Below are 22,259 nucleotides of genomic sequence, written 5' to 3' on the forward strand. Positions count from 1 at the left end.
GTCTTGGAGAGGTGAATACCTTGTCCTTGGTCATCACCTAGCAAAAGGGGCAGAGCCCAAATCTGAATTCAGGTCTGGCCCTGGTGCCCTCCACCACATGGACCCCAAACTTCTTTTATTTTATTTTTTATTTTTTTGCCCTTCTTTTTGCTTTCCCTTTGGAATCCCATCCCATTCATTTTATAATTCTCTTACCTACCACTTTGGATTCATTTCCTTTTCATGTTTTCTTCCCATAGGAAACAAGTGGAGAGGCCTCCCCTAGTTCTTGGCCTCAGACACGCCTTCTCCCTCGGGATTATTTTCAGTCATTTAATCGCCCCACAAGCTTCCCTATTTCTTTGGTGAAAAAACACTAGAAACCTACCCTGCCCCTCCTGAGTCTGGGAAAATCAGGAGTGTCTCGGAGGGTGTGGCCAGGATGGGGGAGACAGACGCACAGATTCCCTAAGGTGAGAACCTCTCCCTCCCCACCCAGCTTCCCTCCTGGGAGGAAACCCTGCGGACCCTTCCAGACCTTCCATTCAAGACTGCTGAGCAGTGGGGCTCTGCATTTTTTTTTTTTTTTTTGTCTCTGTTCTTAGAAATAGTAATTGAGTAAAAATGTAAGTGAGCGGATGCCAAGGGGCAGGCGTCCAGGGTCAGGGTGAATTTCTCCATGCTGACTGTGATTCTGAACACTCGTTAAGTGGAGCCTGGCTCGTGCCAAGCGGCTCGAGGGCCATCCCTGTCACCTTGCGTGAACCGCCTCTCCATTCCAAGGAGAGGTTGGGAGTGGCCGCAGGGAGGGCGGGGGGCCGGTGGCGCCTCTGGCTTTCCTCCCTCCGTCTCTAACCTGGGTGTAGTTATCACTATGTGTCCTGACACCCATGCTTGGACTGGCAGCGCTATTGTTTCATCAGCTTTGCATCAAATTGCCTGGAGGAGGAAACAGTCCTTGCCCCTCACAGCCCATGTGGCTGCTGCGTGATTGTTCTCCCCTTAAGTTCACTCTCCCCAAAAATGTAGGTGAGGATGAGGTGAGCCTGCCTGAAGGTTTTTCTCCTGAGCTAGAAGAACCCAGAAGATAAGCGGCCGAGACAGTCTCTCTATGAAGAAATGGGTTAGAAGGCACGAAGGGAAATTCAGCTTCGTTCTTCAAGGATTTACTGAGCGCGATGCTTCTTGTTAGCTTGGTTCAGATTTAAAGATGGGCTTCTCAAAGTGTGGCCTGCATTTGTATGTCGCGAGGGGTCATCGAAAGCAGATTCCCTGACCTATCTCAGGCCTGCGGAGTCAGAATCGCTGGGGTGGGTGGGGCTGAGGAGTCTGTACGTTTAAGAGGCAGCACAGGTGAGTCAGGCCTCACTGAGGGGAAGATGCTCTCATTCTGCTGGTCTGTTTACTCGAAGTCCTTCAGCTTGAAGGATGCAGATCCAGTGGGGCCTCTGTTTGATCAGCTGGTCCTGCAAGTGTGAGACCCTGAATCCACAGCGTGGCTGAGTTTTCACCCTGTGCTCTCCATGTCCCCCAATGCATATAGATAGCAAGGTAGATCTGTGGTTAATTACACTTCTCACATACAACCCCTGCTCACCATTCACCACAGAGGAGGCCCTGAATGTGCAAACAAGTGATGGCACGGCGGGTGGATGCCTAGTTGGGATGTTATGTACGGGAGTGAATGCCTCCGTTCAAGTGTGGATTGGGAAGGGGAGTTTCGAAACTAATGTATAATGTGTAAGTGATGCATAATTTATAATGTCTTAGTCAATGTATAATGTTTAATTCGCTGAGGTAGTGTTTGGTCAAAGCACTGCTGACCTCTTCGTGGCCTGAATCCTGCTCTGAGACATTCCATGGGGTAAGGATCCCGCCAACAATGGAATGTAAACTCTACTCTCTCAGCCAAACTCAGCCACAGGTAACTGCAGTTTTCTCTTTCCAAATAGTGTTTTTTTCTTTTTTTCAACCAGAGGTATTCGAGCAGGTGAAAATCTGACCCAGATATTAAAAAGAAAAAGTTAATGATAAATTACTTGGTATTTTCTTTGTGCAACCCTAGACCTCCTGTTATTTTGATGTTGTTTTGGAAACATCCAGTATTTTGATTCCAGCCATACAATATGGATATTACGTAGTGTTTTTGACCATCAAACTAAAGAAGCAGCCAGTTCTTCTACATGGTCTGTATCACAAAACCAAAAAAAAAAAAAATTGTTATTTTTTTTTTTATAAACATGCCCAGAAGGCGTCCTTGTGCCCCAAGTGATTTCTCTGTTACTTCTACCAATTTGAGAACTAGGTTGTTTGCTGTGTGGTGAAGGGTAAATGTAACAGTCAACTAGCACCAGAGGAAGAGGCACTAACTACAGTGGTTACTTTATAGCCACCCTAGGATTATACTGGTCAGGCTTAATAACCACTAGAAAACATGAAGTTTAAAATATTAATATTATAAGAACTCTTATCACTCTGCAGATTTAAACAATGGGAAAAAAAGCATTTTTCTATTGAAGTAGGAAAAGAATGACGGGTCATATTCATTCTACTTCCCAGCAAGCCTTCCATTTAAAGGTCTCTACGTGCACGACAAATATAGATCGAGTTTTAAGATAAACGTCAAATGCATGCAGAGATTGTGGGAAGACAGAGGTAAAGACGAGACATTCTTACGATACTGTCTGTCACTCCACAGTGTTCATTGTCTGCTATGTAATAGACATCCATCTAGGCACTAGTGATGCCATCAGTGAATAAAACAGCAGAAAACTTTGCCCTGGGAGAGCTTCACATTTTGGAGAAAGAAGATAGACGATTAGTTCAAAAGACGAGATAAGAATGGTAGAATTTGATCAATGCGATAGGGGAGAAAAGCAGCGTTGGGGGAATGGGGAGGTGAGTTGCGATTTAAAGTAGGCTGGGCGTGGAAGGGCCCATTAAGAGGGTGACATGGAAGCAGAGACTTGAAGGAGGGCGTAGGACAGCCTGAGACAATGTGGAGAGGAGCGTTTCTGGCAGAGGGAGCAGTGGGTACCGTTCCTTCCACACTCAAGGATGATCCAAAGTATCCTAGGAGATGAGATTAGAGAGTTAATGATGTGTCAGATAGGGCCTTGGAGGCCACTGTAAAGTCTGTGGCTTTTCCTCTGCATAAAATAGGGAGAAGGGTGGTTCTAGCCAAGGGGTTTCTGTGGCTAAATTGAGAAGAGTGCACAGGTAACCAAGGAGGAGTACGAAGCCCAGTGAGTTGGACTTGGCAATGCATGGGAAAGGCACTTCACAGCTGCATTTCTAGGCGAAGCTGCACCAAGAACTGCAACCAGACCTCCCTTGTGCTGAGTTCTTTCTTTAGCAGATAATTTGATAGGCAGGCTACAAGTGGGTTCTGTATGTAGAATATGGTTCTTTTGGTTTTGTTTTGTTTTGTTTTTTATTGTTTTATATGAATACTCCTGAGTTATTGGCAACCCACCCCCTTCCTTTCGGGAAAGAAGCTATCTTTGCACCCTTCTGTGTATGAAAATAACCTCTTGGGTCTCCCATCGTGTGCTAACAAGTATAGAATGGCAGCTGTTGGAGGCTGTACTTGCTGTACTGCCTAGTCACGGCCACCCTTGATTCAGTGACCAGGGACACAAGGCACTAAACTCATAGGTGACCACGGTTGGCCTCGGAGAATGACAAACTATCTCTCCCTGTGCGAAGTGAAAAGTTGGGCTTGGAAGGGTCTTTGGACCTGTCCAGCTGTGCCTCATGCCTTTGCCTAATCTTTGAAGTGGGGTCATAAGCCAGGGAATTTGTAAGACTATGTCCCTTATCAGTCAAAAAGCATTTCTCTTGGATGAGACTTTGAATTCTAATGTTTAAGTCTTGAACAGCAAGACTTTGCACTGGGATGGCGATTTGACTCCTTCATCCATCTGTATAAGACATGTCTGCCGAGTCTATAGCGCGTGCAGGTGCTGGATGAAGTTGCCATTGGATGGAGGCATAGAGCACAGTCCCCGACTTCAGGAGAGCTACAACTTGCTGAGGAGCTCAGGCAGACCAAACCAACCAAACCAAACCGAGAAGCTAACACCCTGTGGTTGATTATTAGTAAGGGTCTGAGAGGTCAGAAGAATTGCTGAACTTGCTTGTCAAGGAAGCCTTCTTGGGGAAGGTGGTATTTGCTGCTTGAAAAGATGGCCTTTGGGGTGATTGTTTGGCCGTCATCCAGTAGCCCTAGGAAGCTGCTTCAGTTTTCTGGAAGGAGAAGATTTGCCCTTTCATGTCGTTTTCTTCCTCTGTGAGCTCGCATGACTACCGTCTTGATGAATCATTGAGACAGCACAAGCACTTAGTGTAGTCTTTGAGAAATTGGATGTATTCCTACAGGAGACCTGCTGTGAAATACTGAGGCTGGAGAACAGGGCAAGATCATTATATCAAGTATTTGTTCTTCAAAATTGTTACATTCAGGAGACATAATGGACCCATGGTGTATAAAATCCATTACACCACGATGTGCTGTTGTGTAATGGGACTCTGGAATATAACATTATTTTATAAGCTGAAAGTCACTAGTGCTTTTCTTCTTCATCTCGAAGGCATATCACAACGATGGGTCCCTCACTCATGTACTGTGGATTTGTGGGTTGGCTGTAGTTGTGCTCCATGACATCTTCAGTGCAGGACACAGGCTGAGGGAGCCACATGTAACCCCGGCATGCTGACCTCCTGGCTGGACCTCAGGAGATTTGACAGTTATCCCCACCCCATTCCATTGGCCAAGCCTGATTTCAGTAGGAGAGGGAGAGGCACAAGAAAGGGTCCATGTGGCTGTGGGCCCAGGGGAGAGGGACAGACCACATTTTGACCAAAATGGTACAGTCTACCACAGTGTAGGTGCAGGAGTTGGGGAAAGACAAAGATTTCACCCATGTTAAAAACCGTCTGTATTGGGCTTCCCTGGTGGCGCAGTGGTTGAGAGTTCGCCTGCCGATGCAGGGGACACGGGTTCGTGCCCCGGTCCGGGAGGATCCCACATGCCGCGGAGCAGCTGGGCGCGTGAGCCATGGCCGCTGAGCCTGCGCATCTGGAGCCTGTGCTCCGCAACAGGAGAGGCCGCGACAGTGAGAGGCCCGCGTACCGCAAAAAAAAAAAAAAAAAACAAAAAACTGTCTGTGTTGTGGGTATGGCTTGGCTAGAGCCACACTATCGCTTTATCTGTTGAATTATGAGGAGCTTTATAATGGATATTTACTGAATAATTAGTAAGTTGGCCTTATAAGACAGACATCAATGTCCTTGTCCTCCATTTTTATGTATCACTTGTTCCTCCAACCGAGGCAAGTTTATTTGGTGTCAGAGGCACAGTTGGTAGTACTAGGTTTAGGAAGCAAGTCCTGATGTGTTATGTGAAATTTATGTATGTCAGGGAGGCTCAGGCTTACCTCCAAAGCATGTACTCAGATCCCTTAGCCTTAGGGTCTCAGGTTGCCACTGTGGTCCTCACATGCCCAGCAATATCTGGTAAATGTGCTTCACAGTAAGGATCCAGGCTAAGCTTCCATGAGACTATAAGTTTGAAGATGCTTAACTGTTTGCTAGAGGGACCATGACTTTCCTGTTTCTTCTCTCTCTTGTGTGAGTTCCATGCCAATTGATTTAAACATCGTGTACCATGTGGTTCCCTAGAATTCTGTCTAACCTGAACCTTAGTCTCCTGCCAGTGACCTATCGGGTTGCTGCCTTAGATTCAGGCTCCTTCTTGCTGTGTCCAGTGAGAAAACCGGAGAATGACCCCGCCTGGCTTGAGGCATCTTCTGTACCACCCTCAACCCAGGCGCAGCCATCCATCCCCTCCGAGCGCCCCTGAGCATGCTGGGTAACTCCGTGCTTTCAAGTTCATTGCCATCTCCGCAGCCTATTCTTAGTAGCAGCAGATGCTGAGCTTTTCCATCCTGCTCTTGGGGTCAGCGGTGGGAAAGAGCAGAAAAAAATGAAAGCATTGTTTTGCCCCTGGCTGGACATCTGTATTTCTGAATTGCCCTGTTGTTTGGATGATGCAACCACTGGAGCTGCTTTGCTGAATGTGAACTTTGTCCACCGACTGGACTTTAAAATTGGTTTTGGATCCTTGTGAAATCCAAACGGTCAGACCACATTTTTCTAATCTTCAGTTGCATTGTATCTTTGCTCTGAAGCGGAGCTGATTCGTATGTGTTCGCCTTCACGGCAGGGGTTGCTTCTCTGTTTTCCTGGTCTGCGTTGCTTGTTTTCTCAAGGCTGCTACTTACCTCGTCCATTGTGTGTAGGCAGGAGAGCGGGAGGGCAGCTCCCTGCGGGAACTGCGGCCACTGTGGCTTCAGGGATGGTTTACTCAAGTGTTATTGTTAGGGAGAGAGTAGACTGGCTTTCAGAAACTAAACAGGGGAAGCACCAAGACCAGCTCACCCACAGGTATGCTGGGACCATGGCAAAGACTTGAACTTGGGCTTCAGATATCAAAGCACTCAGATCCTTTATTGGAAGCGTTGACCTTCAGGGCTGTGGTCTCTACTTGGGTGTTCTAGTGCTGGGATTCTCAACCTCACTGTGCGTGAGAATCACCTGGGAGATATTTAACATACATTCAGGCTGAGGTCCGCCTCCAGAAATTCTGAGTCAGTTGGTCTGGGGTGGGGTCTGGCATCTTTAGTTTTAAAAAGCTTCCCAGGGCATTCTAACGTGCAACCAGGTTTGAGAACCTCTGTTTTGGGGGTTTACATAACTTTTACTACTATGATTTTCTGTCTAGGTATCCATGTTCTAATATGAGTGAACTTCTGCATGAAGAAAAGGCGTATACCTGCTTGGGGGTATTGATAGATAAAAAGGGTGGATTCTGGCTTTAGTAATAATAAGATGAATAATAATGTTACCGATAGCCATTAGTTATTGAATACTTAGTTCGGCAATGCACTAATCTTTCTCTATTAGCCCTATAGGATAAACAGTTATTCTCAGTTTTACAGATAAGGGAACCGAGACTTACAGACATCATGTAATTTCCCCACAGTCACACAGCTAATAAGTGGCAGAGCCAGAACTTGAACTTGGTCTGTCTGGTTCCAAAGCTCCAACTAATCGCTCCCCTAAGACGATGAACTTAAGTATACACAAGAATATTTGGGGTGAGGGGATGAGGTGTCAGAAAAGGAGAATTCACTGAGTGAGAATAGTGTGTATCTGTATTTTAAAGAGATCATTCTTTTCTGCAGAAGGAAAAATGATATGTTCGGATGCTTTCTTTTGTTCTTTTAAATCCAGTATTTCTCTCCTGAAAACCTATGGAAATTCAAAGCAGGCAGCAGAACCCAAGGGCTTGAACACAGGTGTTGGAATTAGGCAGTGGCTTCTGAGTTTAGCTCATCTTTATTCTCTGGGTTCCCTGTTTGAAGAACAGAAATGGTTGCTTCTTATATGAACGTGTATGAAATATGGTGCGTCCTTATGTGCTTCTCTTGTCCACACTGGATAATCACTGGACCGTGCAGTGTAAAATCCTGGTGTTTTTCTTTTTTTTTCTCCCTAGCTAGGAACAACTGTTTTTTGGCTGGTTTTTTTTTTTTTTTGGCTAGTAAATCTGAGTTCTTCCTCAGACTACTGCATTAATCCTTTAATGCCTATTAAAAGATCAGAATGGTTCCAGGCCAAGGCCCTAGAAATTCCATCTCCAGTTCCAGGCCTTCGTATGTATCCTCATACATATGAAGAAATGTTGCAGATCAAGGCAGCCAATAAATATTTGTTAAATGTGGGAGTGAGTGAATTTTGCAAATATGGACCATAAGAGAAATAGCACCTTGCATATCGCTAAGGACTCATTGGGAAATGAGCAAAATGTCTTAGTCCACTGGTCTGCTCCCAGTTTCTCCATGGGGCCACTTGGTCTGTTAGCCAACTCCTAATTCCCACCTGGGGAAAGTTTTTGTACTCTAAGCAAAGCAATATTAATAGGATTAAAAGCATCTTATTATCACCAACCTCTGTTTATATCTCTGAGCCTCGATGAAGGGATACTGACTTCTTCTTTACTGTCAGTAGCATTTTTCATGTTATAAGTTAGGAAAAATTCAGAGTCCCCGGGGGCACAGAAAGAACACAAGTGAAGCTACTTGCCAGCCCATATGAAAGCCAAGCCTATATTTGATGCATTCTTGTTGTGGATGGTCCCACGGGGACACCTGGATCAATACTTGCTCCCTCTGTGAGTTCGAACTGCTGTCCCTGGAGTTATAGTGGGACAGTTGGGCCTGTGTTCTTGGGTCCTCAGCCAGACAGCACAAGTATTTTTAGGGTTCTTCTTGTTTCAATCCAATTTCTGCTTGAAACTTTAACACATGCAGGCTGCACCGAAACAAGTTTTAAACTACTCTCTGGGTAGTGTAGGATTGGATTAGTACTACAGCCCTTAAGCATTTCTTTTTGTTTTTTGCTAAATATCCAACAGGCTGAACAGAGGAAATTTAAGTCTAACCCTGGGGGGGACCCCGGTTTAGTCATCTGTCTAGACAGACGAGTTCATATAATGGGCCTCTCTGTTTCTTTTGCTTTGTTATAACAGACGGTGGTCCCTTCCTTTCAACTTTGTGAGGATGTCGACCTTTGGTTTTTTGATCCCAGCCTACCACTGATAAGCCAAGAAAGTGACTCATACATGAGCCAAAGATGACTCTTGAGGGTGACACTTAGTCTGTGATATAATAGAAAGAAAATACACGTTTTGCATAAAGGAGAATCCTGGATAAAATCCTGACTGTGAAATATTGGGCAAGTCAGTTACCCTCTCTGAACCTCATTTTTCTCTTCTCTAAAATGAGAATTGATTTTTAAAAATAATGCTTCTTAATGGTACTTTAAAAAAAAAAGAAATTAACACATAAAAATGCCTTGCCTGTGGTAGGGAATGAATATATTTTTTATTCATTCATTCATTCATTCACTTATTTCAAGGTGATCAGTGAAGACTTTTTCTTGCTTTTGTATTCTGAGAACTATAGGAAAACCAGAAATTCCAACCCATGTTTTTAATATCAAGTTATACATTGAGAAAAGCAAGTGATATATATATTTTTTTTTTTTTTTTCGGTATGCGGGCCTCTCACTGTTGTGGCCTCTCCCGTTGCGGAGCACAGGCTCTGGACACGCAGGCTCAGCGGCCACGGCTCACGGGCCCAGCCGCTCCGCGGCATGTGGGATCTTCCCGGACCGGGGCACGAACCCGTGTCCCCTGCATCGGCAGGCGGACTCTCAACCACTGTGCCACCAGGGAAGCCCAAGTGATATATTTTTTTAAAGCCTAAGAAAAAATTGAAAGTGGTACCAATTTCTGTCAGAGGAAAATAATACTGAAGCTATTATTTAAACATTGGTAAAAGTAAGTAAGGCAGAATGATATTCTTTGTCTTATCAGGAGGGCTCAAAACTTTCAGAACCTGCCTAAAAGAACTCTGTGTATTAGTAACTATTTCTACAACTAAGTGGTACATCTCTCTCCCTTGTTATTTCACTTTAATCCCTTCCTGAATTGTCCCTGAAAACAAGGATGTGGAAAATACTGTTTTATTCAATTTAATTCAATAAATATTCACTGAGCATGTACTGCCTCAAGGGCTTGCTGCCTGAATCACACGAGTGGATAAAAATGAGGAGAGTAGGGGTAGATCCCCCCAGAAGAGGCAGCACACACAGCCCAGAGGAAGGCACTGGGCTCACATAACATAGGTGTAAGTGGAGGCGCCCTATTTCTAGTTATGTAACATTGGATAGGGCACACGCCCTCTTTGAGCCTCAGTTTCTTAGCTTCCACCAAAATGGGACAATCATGGTAGCTATGTGACAGATGGCATGCCCCTCAACACTTGTAGTGTTACTTTTGTCATTGTTCTTCCTCTTTTTATTGTTATTCTTATATCACCCCTGCCCTCAAGTAGCTTATAGCCTATTTGTGAAGACAAATTGATACACCCGCTGCCCTACACAAAGCAGAACCATTAAAAAGTTGCTGAATGATATTTACAAGCCAAGGCCAATGGTAACACAAAGACAAGGTGACTGGGTAACGAAACCAACTTTTTAAAACATCGATCCATATCGTACATAGAACGATATGTGTACCTGAGCAGTGAATAGCCCGAGCCTCAGTATGAAAAGGGAAATAGGAAAGTCAGCATCTCCTTCAGCTGTTAAAGGGCAGAAGCAAGTGACGTCTGTGTTGATAGCAAAGCTTTTCACATTTCAGAGTACAGTTCTTGACGTTTTCATACATTGAAATTCCATTAGAACCCAGTGCTTTACGTGGCTTCGGATATGGTATGTCTGAGTCATGTCTCTTTCAATACAACTGCAATCAATAAAAAAGCCCAGTAAAATGTGGTTAGCCACAAGGACATCCCTCCCGACCAACCCCACCCCCAGTCAGCACTGTGATTTATTCAGTCTACTGCTCCCCGCCCCCCCATAGACTCTGTACTGAGAGAGGCTTACGCTTCTTCAAGTACAAAGAACAGAAAGGCCCACTCTTGTGCCGGTTGCCTGCCCCTCCTGTTGTCTGGCCTGCCCCACTCCTGACCCCTGGGAAACCCCGTCCTGTCCTGTGCCTTGGGTGACTGTGGCCAGAGAGGAGCTCTGCCCAGGGTCATGGGTACACAGAATAGATGTCTCCAGAGGATGTGGCCTGAGGTTCCAGAAGGCCTTACTGAGTAAAAAATCTTGTCCTTTCTCTTACTGATACAGCTGGCTTCCTCCTGTATCCTCTGTAAAGTGAATCTTGAGGCCCACACTGGCCATCACCTCCTTCGTTTTAATTCCTTACGTATCTTGTAGTGTTTTTTCCTTCTTGCTCTTACGCACAAGTGACCTGAGGCAGCAGCAGGGGTTGTGAATGCACAGGGAGGCCAGAGGGGAGGAGAGGAAAGGAGGGTGGGAGCCAGACAGGTGTGCAAAGGACAGAGACAGCTGTCGCCTGCTTGCTGTTTGGACTTGGCCGTTACCTGCTGGAGCAGCGCATTCCCAGGCCAGCGAAGCAGGAAGGGTGTCTGCCAGCAGACTCGAGCTGTCATCCCGGAAGTCCTTGACCTTCCATCACCCACAGGGGAAATCGGGCCTCCCGATCACCTTTAACTGTCAAAGCAAGCCAAGAGAATGTGCTCCGTTTACTTTATTCTTAGGAAAATGGTACCCCTTTCTTTGTTCCCACTCAAAGTCTGCTTTGGTATTTTTTCTCAAAGTTGCCATTTGGGAAGGAGGTTTTATTTAAAAGTTCTGAGGTTAGATATTTGGAGAGTAAGATGAAGCCAGTTGAAAACGGTGTCCTTTTCGTGTTCTTAACCGAGGGATGTTCAGGCCTGACCTCTGAGTCAGTGAAGGCCAAAGTTTGTCACTGGCTGTGATATAATCTAATTTTACCACTTTCCACTACTTGCTTCTAGTTAACAGAGAGAAAGGTGGACCGAAATATGTCTAACTACACTTATTTTGCTTACTGGGGGAACCAGTTACCCTTTGCTGAGGATCTGTATCTAGCTTCTTTTATTCACACTTGGTGTTTGGTCCATAACAACAATGACAACAACGACAAGAATAATATTTATAATAAAAATATTGATTACTTACACTGATGTGGGGCTTCTTCTACCCCAGGTACCCTCCTGAGCACTTAGGGATATTGACTCATTTGATCCTGGCAATAATGGATAGGCATTATTATTTTTTTCCATTTCACATAGGAGGAAACCAAGGCACAGAGATAGATTAAATCACTCCCAAGATCAATAGCTAGTAAGTGGAAGAGCCAAGGTGCCCCACCTCCCATAGTTGCCGCTGTCATCATTACTCACTCCCGTGGATTGAAGTTTGAGCTGATCACGTGACACAGAAGCAGCAACGTGGTGCAATGGTTGAGGGCATAACTCCAGAATGAAAACTGCTTAGGCCTGTTTGTTTGGGGAAAGGCAGTGCACGCTGAAAGTAGAGTCCACCTGGCGTAAAATATAGAAACCATTTACATATGAGAAACCTATGCGGTACGTATACACGCAGTGCTCCTTCGGGTCTAAACTGAGGAGAGCGGACCACATGCCAAGTTCTCTTCAGGTGACTTTCTTAAACTAACCCCTTTGATTAGCAAACAGTACAAATGTTTATAAAGTTGGAGGAATTTTAATATCTTTATTTGAATGGCGCAAAGCAGCCAAATGTAGCTTGGCCCTGGGCTGCAGCCTATATGTATCTGGATGCCAAGAAGCAATTGTGCTCCGCCTGGGATGCCGAGCATTCCAGACCTGTTACCTTGTAAGTGTAATGTTTACCAGATTTTCCCTTCATCTGGAGATGAAGCGCAGAGCTGCCCTGAGTTGGGGAGTCTGCGGCTGCTGGGAAGGGAGCTCCGCGTGCAGAGGCCTCCCTGAATGACCAGGGAGCTGGGGAGATGAACAGAGGTCTGCCAGAAACAAGCCCTTTTGCTGGGAATCTAGGAAAAAATAACAGAAGCTACGACGTCGGGGTACCCATCAAACTCACAGTGCTGAGTGCTTTTGCTTTCACAGTCCTAGTTTATCCTCACATCTCTAGGCGATAGATGCTGTCTTGTCCCCATTTTAGAGATGGGCAAAGTGCGGTTTAGAGAATTAACTGGAGTGCCACATAGGTAGCTCTATTCCAAGGCCTATCTTTACTTTCACTTTAGTAAAGCTGGTTTAGAGCAAAGGGTGATGGTGGCCAAGTGGGGCTGAATCGTTCCCTGTAGCCTCTCTTGATTCTCATTTCCTCTGACCTTCTCAGGAAGGTGTCCCACACATTTTACAGATGAGGAAACTGAGGCCTAGAAAGGTTAAGAGATGTGCCCAGGGCCAGCTTTTACATGGCAAAGCCAAAGCAGAATCTGGGTCTGCTGAGTCCCAAACCTTAAATCTCCTCGTGTTACAGCGCCAAGATTACAAACAAAACCCCATCCTAAAACTCTGGACAAGAACAGCTCTCTGTCGTGTTCCTAAATTTTGAGAAGGGCCTGGAGGCCGAGCTCTAGACAATCTGTACTGAACCCTGTATGTCAGTAAACAGAGCTAGTAAATGACATATCGTTATTGTGTGTGTGTGTGTGTGTGTGTGTGTGTGTCCATGCACACACAGTGGGGCAGTCGTAGGCAGGAGCAGGTGAGAATCATTTTCAAGTCGAAGAGATCAGCGGTTACCAGATCAGCACGTGTAATGAACCATACTTTACTTTTATCATCACTTCATCCGACGAGTAAATGGTGACAAGATCCCCAAGGTCAGGAAAAGGATGGTGAAAACTGCCTCTAGTTCTTCCTACCCTTCCCGGATGGGGGCTGCCACCGGGACCCTCAACACAGCCGTCATTTTGTTCTTTTTCTTTTTTTTGGCGGAGCGTTCGTGTGAAAAATGAAGCCAGAGCATTGGAAGCAGCCCCCTGGCCGCACCCGAAGTGCTCAGGGCTGCCTTCCGATGAGGCTGGAGATATAAACGGAAGAGGCAGCTCGCCCGGGAGCACCTTGCAAGAGCCCTTATTCGCTACTGCTCCCTTTGCTTTGGGGGAGGATGCTTTGGTTGAATCTCACCCCCAAAGCAGTACTTTTAGCCGAAGATGGAAAATGATAAAAGCAAAGGTGTGAAATGAAGCACTCTGGTGAGTGTTGTCAGTGGAAGAACAGTCACCCCAGCATAGAGAAAGTTGCTGCAAGATCCGCGTCCGGACTCGGGGCTGGGCCCCTGATTGACTGAGGCGCCGGCTCTCGCGAAACCGATGAAGGGACTAGTTTTAAGCCCTTGGTTTTACTTCTACATTGAAGTAGGTAGGCAGGTTTTTTTTCTCTGCGGAAGTTCAGAGTTTTTCTCTACTGGCTTCACAGTGCCACTGTGTCCTGTGTTGGACATTTGGTCACAGGAACTGAATCCAAAGGATGATTTTCCATCATTTCAATTTCTTTTCTTGGGGGGGGGGTATAAATACAACAGACCTTGGTTATGCTACTATTTTGTTGAGTGGGTTTTGTTCCATGAGTGGATTTGGTCTATACATTCCCTTTTCTGATACCGTTTTGGTATCACGGTTATACTGCCTGTGTAAGTGAGTTGGGGTATCTCCCCATTTCTTTCTCTGGGATAGTTTGCATAGATTGGAATGATATGTTTCCTAAAAGTCTAGTGAGATTCCTTTGTACAACTGCCTGGGACTAGTATTTCTTTGTAGGACCTTACATAATGATATTATTTTTTAAATATTTATATGCATTTTCATCCTTCTAATTTCTTTTTTTTCCCTTTTTTATAGTTTTTTTTTTTAATTGAAGTATAGTTGAATTACAACGTTGTGTTAGTTTCTGGTGTACAGCAAAGTGATTCAGTTATACATATATATTCGTTTTCATATTTTTTTCCATTATGGTTTATTATAGGACATGGAATTTAGTTCCCTGTGCTATACAGTAGGACCTTGTTGTTTATCCATTTCATGTACAATAGTTTGCGTCTACTAATCCCAAACTCCTAATCCAACCCTCTCCCACACAAAAATACAGAACGCTTCACAAATTTGCGTGTCATCCTTGCACAGGGACCATGCTAATCTTCTCTGTATCATATTCCAATTTTAGTATATGTGCTGCCGAAGCAAGCACTCCCCATTCTTAATGGATGTACTATTTACATACAGCAAAATGCACAGCTCTTAAGTGTGCAACTTGATGAGTTTTGACAAAAGTATACCTTTGACATAATCTTGAAGCAGAAGAGAGTGGAGTAACTTGCCTGCAGTGAAACGGCCAGTGTTTAGGGAAAGGAGTCAGGATTAGGAAAAGGAGGATGAAAGTTCCCAACTTCTGCTCCCAATATGATGCTAAGATCATCTTCATATACCATCTCTAGTTTCCTCAGGAGCACAGGTCTTGAACAGGCTTTCCTTTCCAAGGTCTGGTGGTATATGGAGCTATGATGTGCTCTTTCTCTTTTGATCCCTCATCTCAGTTTTTGCAAATAAATATCTATGGGGGCGAGGAGGTTGTCAGATGACACAAGCCTACTGTAATTTAGAGTCTTCTTGGAAATAACTGGTTGTTTTTTTTTTAACATCTTTATTGGAGTATAATTGCTTTACAATGGTGTGTTAGTTTCTGCTGTATAACAAAGTGAATCAGCTATACATACACATATATCCCCATATGTCCTCCCTCTTGCGTCTCCCTCCCACCCCCCCATCCCGCCCCTCTAGGTGGTCACAAAGCACCAAGCTGGTCTCCCTGTGCTATGCGGCTGCTTCCCACTAGCTCTCTATTTTACGTTTGGTAGTGTATATATGTCCATGCGACTCTCTCACTTTGTCACAGCTTACCCTTCCCCCTCCCCTAACTGGGTTTTTTAATCAAACACTACATGGTTAGGAAAAGTCTCAAGGAGAAATAAAATGCAAAAGGAAAGGCAGTTCCCAATCAGGAGGAAAGAAAACTATGTGATAGAGCCTTAAACTTGGGAATTCTGCCCTGGGATATTACAGGAGAGCTGTGGAGCTGGATTTATGATCTAAACAGAGGGTTTAATGGGAAGCCTGGCAGCACAGATGCACCCACATTTAGACAGGATATCGAACTGCTGTTTTGTGGCTGTATAATCCTCCTAGGATTTGTAAGTGATCTTTTAGGAAAGTTGAAACTGCAAGGTGGGAAAGCATGTGCCTTTTTAAAAAAGTGTATCATCTATTGTAAATATGAATCTACATTAAGAATAACACAAGAACATTTTGAAATGCAGTAACAAGATTGCTCTTTTGCCCTTCAGAGGTCCCTTTTCTGTCTGATGGGAAAGCAGGTGACATGGGGGTGGGGAGGGAGTCACAGGCTTTCAGGGTCACACAGGCTCCTACTGGCTTTAGAGGAGGTAGGAATTCTTACTAAGAAGTGTCAGCCCTTGCATAAAGCGTTTATCCCTTTAACCATGATGTCTGGGAGTTTTTTACCAAAGAATTTTAACACAGCTACCTGTCAGAGGATTCGCCAGATTTGGTGATATGTCCTATGAGTCAGGTTTCAAGGTTTCAAGGAGTTAGAAGTCGCAACAAGATTAATCACAAACTTCTGAAGAACATTCCATGAAACACATTTGCAAGTAAGAAATGTTGCCTTTGGATTTCCCAACCTAAAACGGTAGAGCGTAAACACACACTGACCAAAAAGTACCACATTCTGGTGCCTCCCAAAAATTGTGAAATGAGACAAGAATGCTTTTCCTCCACCCTTTCCTTCATTTTGGCCTCACAGTTTGTCATGCACGGTGATTTTGTGGTGGGGTGACAGTTCTGTAGAGATGAGATATAGGGAAAGTTTATTTAAGGTTTATTTAAATAAAGGTTTATTATTAAATAAAGTAATTCACAGGGGTTTTTTTCCCCCTCCTCCTCGAGAACATCTTGATTCATTTTCAAAAAAAGGAATTACGTAGCATAAGTGTTTTGAATGCATTGGGTATGTGTCTTATTTTTAGTGAGAGTGTATTGTCATTTATTATTTTATAGGGTTAGAGGTTATCATCTTTTTCACGTAGATAATTTAAATTGCTATGTATGTTGGAATAGAGTCAGGATAACTTGACATGGAAAAGGCATTATTAGCAGGTGTGTGGTCTATTTGCCAAGCTGAGAAAAGTAAGTATGTTAAATACTCTACTATATGTTATAAGCAAGATTGTGTATAAATGGGTTTATCTTACCTTATGAAGTGAAGTACTAAAAGTAGTCCATTGTATTGATAAGTCACTTTCACTCTGGCGCCACCACTTACTGGCTATGTGACCTTAGATAAATTATGTAATCCTCCTAAGCCTTGGTCTCCTCGTCTGCAAAATGGGAATGAAAAGAGTGTCTACCTTGTCGAGTCTTTGTGAGGCTTAAATGAGATAATGCAGATAGGACTCTGAGCTGCTGCTGTTATTATTGGCATATTACATATTGAGAGGCAGATTTTCCAGGCAGTGGATTTACCATGCATTTGCTTCACCTCACCTCATTCTTCCTTAAGCTCGGGGCCGTGGACAGTCCTTCACATGCCTAGGGTTTGGCCACAAAGGGACGGAAGGCAAAACTCAAATCTGTTGGTTAAAACTCAGCTTGGAGGATGACCTGTAGGGGGTTCAGGGAAACAGATGAGGGTTGGCTACAGGTGCTTCGGAGGCTGCCCATGTGCATGTCGAGGTCCCGGGCAGGTATGGCTCATAGGACTGATGACACCGTGATCTCACAGCCCCCCCGAGAGTGGCTCAGATTCTGTGCACTGTAACCTGGATGGATCCTTCCTAAGTCTGAGGCGATGTGATGAGTGGGAAGAACACCTGTTGGGAGTCAGGATTTGGGTTTGATAATCCACTTAGCAGTGTTTTCTGATCACTAGCTCTGAGCCTCCGTGTTCTTATCTGCAAAGTCGGAGATCAACCACAAAAGTTGTTTCCGGGGGATTAGATGAGCTTGTGTCAGCAAATGCCTGTTGTCTTTGAGTGACCTCTGGGGAAGTGTGGCGAGTACATTCTTCTTCAGTGACAGTGTCAGAATGGCTGTCATCAAAAAGACAGCAAATAACAAGTGTAGACGAGGATGTGGAGAAGAGGGAACCCTTGTGCATTGTTGGTGGGAATGTAAATTGGTGCAGTCAGTATAGAAAACAGCATGGAGATTCCTCAAAAAATTAAAAATAAAACTACTATATAATCCAGCAACTTCACTTCTGGGTATTTAGCTGAAGAAAACAAAAACATTCGTTTGAAAATATATATGCACCCCTGTGTTTATTGCAGCATTATTCACAATAGCCAAGATAAGGAGGCAACCTAGTTGTTTATTGACAGACGAACAGAAAAAGATGATGTGGTATATATACAATGGAATGTTACTCAGCCACCAAAAGAATGAAATCTTGCCATTTGTGACAACATGGATGGACCTAGAGCTATTATGCTAAGTGAAATAAGTCAGACAGACAAAGACAAATACCATATGATTTCACTAAAAAACAGAACAAATGAGCAAACAACAAAACAGAAACTGACTCATAGATTCAGAGAACAAACAGGTGGTTGCCAGAGGGGAGAAGGGTGGGGAGATAAGTGAAATAGGTGAGAAAGACCAAGAGGTACAGACTACCAGTTATAAAATAAATAAGTCGGGCTTCCCTGGTGGCGCAGTGGTTGAGAGTCCGCCTGCCGATGCAGGGAACATGGGTTTGTGCCCCGGTTCGGGAAGATCCCACATGCCGCGGAGCGGCTGGGCCCGTGAGCCATGGCCGCTGAGCCTGCGGGTCTGGAGCCTGTGCTCCGCAACGGGAGAGGCCACAACAGTGAGAGGCCCGCGTACAGCAAAAAAAAAAATAAAAAAAAAAATAAGTCATGGGATATAATTTACATCATAGGGAATATTGTCAATTATATTATAACTTTGTGTGGTGACAGGTGGTAATGAGACTTATCATGGTGATTATTTTGCAATGTATAAAAATGTTGAATCACTATGTTGTACACCTGCAACTAATATAAAATTGTAGGTCAATTATACTTCAATTTAAAAAGGTATTTAAAAAGAATAAATGTAAATACAGTCATGCCACCTTGCACGTATGAATCACTTTGCATTTAACAAAGCCCGTTCACATACATCATCATATTTGAGCCTGACCAGAGCCCTGTAAAGTGGTCACCAGCTCCCAAGGCACAGAGAGGTTCAAGACAACACAGCTTCAGAGGTAAATGGGAATTCTTACCAAGAAGTGATAGTCCTGTGTGTAAACCCTTCACCCCTTTAACCATGAGATTTGGGAGGTTTTTACCGAAGGGCTCTAGGACAACCACATGTCAGGACGAAGACCAGTCTCCTCACTTAGCTGCAACAGACAATATATTGGATCAAGAGCTAGAAAATCACACCCAAAACGTATGCTTGACTTACAAGGAGCCAAGGAGAAGAAGCAGAAACATAGACCTCATATCTCGCCTTCAGAACCTAAATGAGGCTTTTCAGAAGCTCAGCCTCTGAACCCTCAGTGCTATCTGGTTCCTTCCCCATCTTTCCTCTTTGAGGAAAGTTGAAGATTCAAAGGGCTAGAACCAGCACAGTATCACATGTTGTCCGGGTGTTCACATTTCAAAGGTCATCTGGTTCTGTTATCTCTCCTTGAATCTTGTCCTGAGATTCTGGCTGTTGCCGGGAAAGTTCCTGACTCCTTTTGTGTATGGTTCTGACACTTAGAAGGCTCATCATTTACTGAGCTTTGGCTGTTCTTCTGGAACTTTCCACCCGCTGGTCCTTGAAGAACTTCAGAAGGAGCCTTTATTGGGAAGAGAGGGGCCATGGAGCAGTAGAAAGATTGTGGACTTGGGGCCATATAGACTTGATTTGCGATTTCCAGCCACTTCTCTGTTCTAGCTGCACACACGAGTGACTTGCCTGCTCTAAACCTCAGTCTGTTCATGTGTACAACAAGTGGTGGGCGGTGGGAATTATCTAGCTCATAGCAGACACTGTCAATAAGACAGCAATTGTACAAGAGCATATACATGAGATGCCATTAAGGTTAAAAATGAGATTATATCCAAGAAAGTGTGTTGTAAATTGCCTGTAAATGTGGGTACTTTTAATAGTAAAATCACTTGAAGTCTCCTTTTACACCTGGTTTTATGTGAGTGAGCCAATGGGTCTACAAATCTAGTGACCCCAGAGTGGTTTTCTAAGACGTGTCCTGTTGAATTGGGCTCACGTGTGCCCATAGGTTCCTGATATTAATAGTTATAAACTGAGGAGCAGAGGCACAGCCAAGTACTGTGCTGGTTTGTTTGACTCTGTAAAGGCAGAGAAAACGTCTTCCATCCACAGAGTTTCAGATACTGCTGCAATTTTGACGTATGTGACGTTTTTTTTGTTCCTGGTTAGGAGCGTCTTCCTGGCATACGACTCTGAGAGTAGGTGCAGGCTTTTTTTGGGGGGGGGTGGGGGGTAGGAGGGCAGGAATGTGTTGCAATTTTATTTTATTTTTTAAAATTTAATTTAATTTTTAGTTTATATTGGAGTAGAGTTGATTTACCATGTTGTGCTAGCAACATGTGCTAGCAAAACGATTCAGTTATATTATATATACATATATCCATTCTTTTTCAGATTCTTTTCCCATATAGGTTATTACAGAATATTGAGTAGAGTTCCCTGTGCTCTACAATAGGTCCTTGTTGATTATCTATTTTATATATAGTTAGTGTGCATATGTTAATCCCAAACTCCTAATTTATCCCTCTCTGACCACCTTTCCCCTTTGATAACCTTAAGTTTGTGTTCGAAGTCTGTGAGTCTGTTTCTGTTTTGTAAATAAGTTCATTTGTATCATTTTTTTTAGATTCCACATATAAGGGATATCATATGATGTTCGTCTTTGTCTGTTTTCCTTCACTTAGTATGATAATCTCTAGGTCTGTTCGTGTTGCTGCAAATAGCATTCTCTTAAAGGCAGAGAAAAGTCCTGCCATCCACAGGGTTTCAGGTACCCCTGCTGTTTGGACATATGTGACCTTTTCTTTGTTCCTGGTTAGGAGAGTCTTCCTGGCATGGGGCTCTGAGAGTAGGGTGCAGCCTTTCGTCTTTTACTCTCAGTGGTCTGTTAATAATATAAGCTTACATTTCTTGAGCACTCACTGTGTTCATAGTCATTGCCTTAGTTAACCCTTATAGCGATTCTTAGAGGCAAGAGTTGGTATTATCACACATTAAAGGTAAATGAATCTGAGTCCTTGCTCTCATGCTGTCATCTGTCAGGTAAACATCTAAAGAGAGAGCTATGATACAATAGGCTAAGTGCTGTCCGGCCCAAAGAAGGGAGAGATTGCTTCTGCTCTGGAAGAGCTGGAAATTCTTCTGATAAGAGGGGAAACTGGGCTGGACCTTCAAGAATGAGTAGAATTTGCCAAATGTAAAGAAGCGGTTTCTAGGTGAAGGATTCACGTGGCATGGGCGTGGTGGTATGTCAGCACTTAGCATGTTTGGAGATTGGAAGTCATATGGTGCATTTAGGGCTTTGGGCAGAGTCCAGTGTGGGGGGAGGGGACACGGCAGCAGAGATGGTCACGTGCCCGTGAAGCTAGAAATGTAGGTTGGGGTCAAAGGGGCCAAAGCAAGATATGTCTTGAAGTTGTCTCTTTATTTGAAAATTATCAAGACTTTTCACAGCTAAGTTAGAGTTTACGAGAGAGAAAAGGATGGCTGAGAATAAAAGTGGGCTTGCTTCGTACCACGGTGTCTGTGTTGCTAGAAAGGGCAGGCCAAGCTTTTTAATCTTGAATCCCCGTAACCTCGGGAGTAGCCAGTGACTCTCCCAGCCTTAGAGTCTAGTCCAAGCCCAGCACCCTTTTAGACACGAGGAAACTGAGTCCTGGAGAGGTTGCTGATGCCCCATAGTGAGATGTACCAAGAGATCGTACCGCCCTGCCGTCTTCAGGCTCACATCTGACAAGCCCCTCCCATATTGTGCATTTTATTTTATTTTTTATTTTTTGCCTTTTAATCTTCTAATTTTTTTTTGATTATAGTTGCTTTACAATGTTGTATTAGTTTGTGCTGTATAGCAAAGTGAATCAGTTATACAGATACATATACCTGCTCCTTTTGCAAATCAAAACTGCAGTGAGGTATCACCTTACGCTGGTCAGAATGGCCATCATGAAAAAATCTACAAACAATAAATGCTGGAGAGTGTGTGGAGAAAAGGGAACCCTCCTACACTGTTGGTGGGAATGTAAGTTGGTGAAGCCACTATGGAGAGCAGTATGGAGGTTCCTTAAAAAACTAAAAATAGAGCTACCGTATGACCCAGCAATCCCACTCCTGGGCGTATATCTGGAGAAAACCATAATTCAAAAGGATGCATGCACCCCGATGTTCATTGCAGCACTATTTACAATAGCCAGGACATGGAAGCAACCTAAATGTCCATCAACAGAGGAATGGATAACGAAGATGTGGTACATATATACAATGGAATATTACTCAGCCATAAAAAGGAATGAAATAATGCTATTGGCAGAGACGTGGATGGACCTAAAGCTTGTCATACAGAGTGAAGTAAGTCAGAAAGAGAAAGACAAACATCGTATATTATCACTTCTATGTGGAATCTAGAAAAGTGGTACAGATGAACTTATTTGCAGAGCAGAAATAGATCCATATTGTACCTTTTAAATCCCTCCACAGTCCAAATGGCCACCACCCAAGACCTGTT

General features: G+C 44.0%; 1 protein-coding gene and 1 non-coding gene across 4 annotated transcripts in view; one reads left to right on the forward strand and one right to left on the reverse strand.

Annotated features, from left to right (window-relative positions):
* The window catches only part of TGFB2 (transforming growth factor beta 2), an 80,923-nt gene that overhangs the window by 17,169 nt on the left and 41,495 nt on the right, over window positions 1-22,259 (forward strand). The gene's annotated exons all lie outside the window — the stretch shown is intronic.
* On the reverse strand, window positions 14,537-14,645 carry LOC114900061. The gene has a single exon (XR_003794688.1). It is a non-coding gene; the product is annotated as a U6 spliceosomal RNA (small nuclear RNA).

The sequence above is a fragment of the Monodon monoceros genome, unplaced genomic scaffold, assembly GCF_005190385.1.
Source record: "Monodon monoceros isolate NGI ecotype Baffin Bay Population unplaced genomic scaffold, NGI_Narwhal_1 Super_Scaffold_18, whole genome shotgun sequence".
Lineage (NCBI taxonomy): Eukaryota > Metazoa > Chordata > Mammalia > Artiodactyla > Monodontidae > Monodon > Monodon monoceros.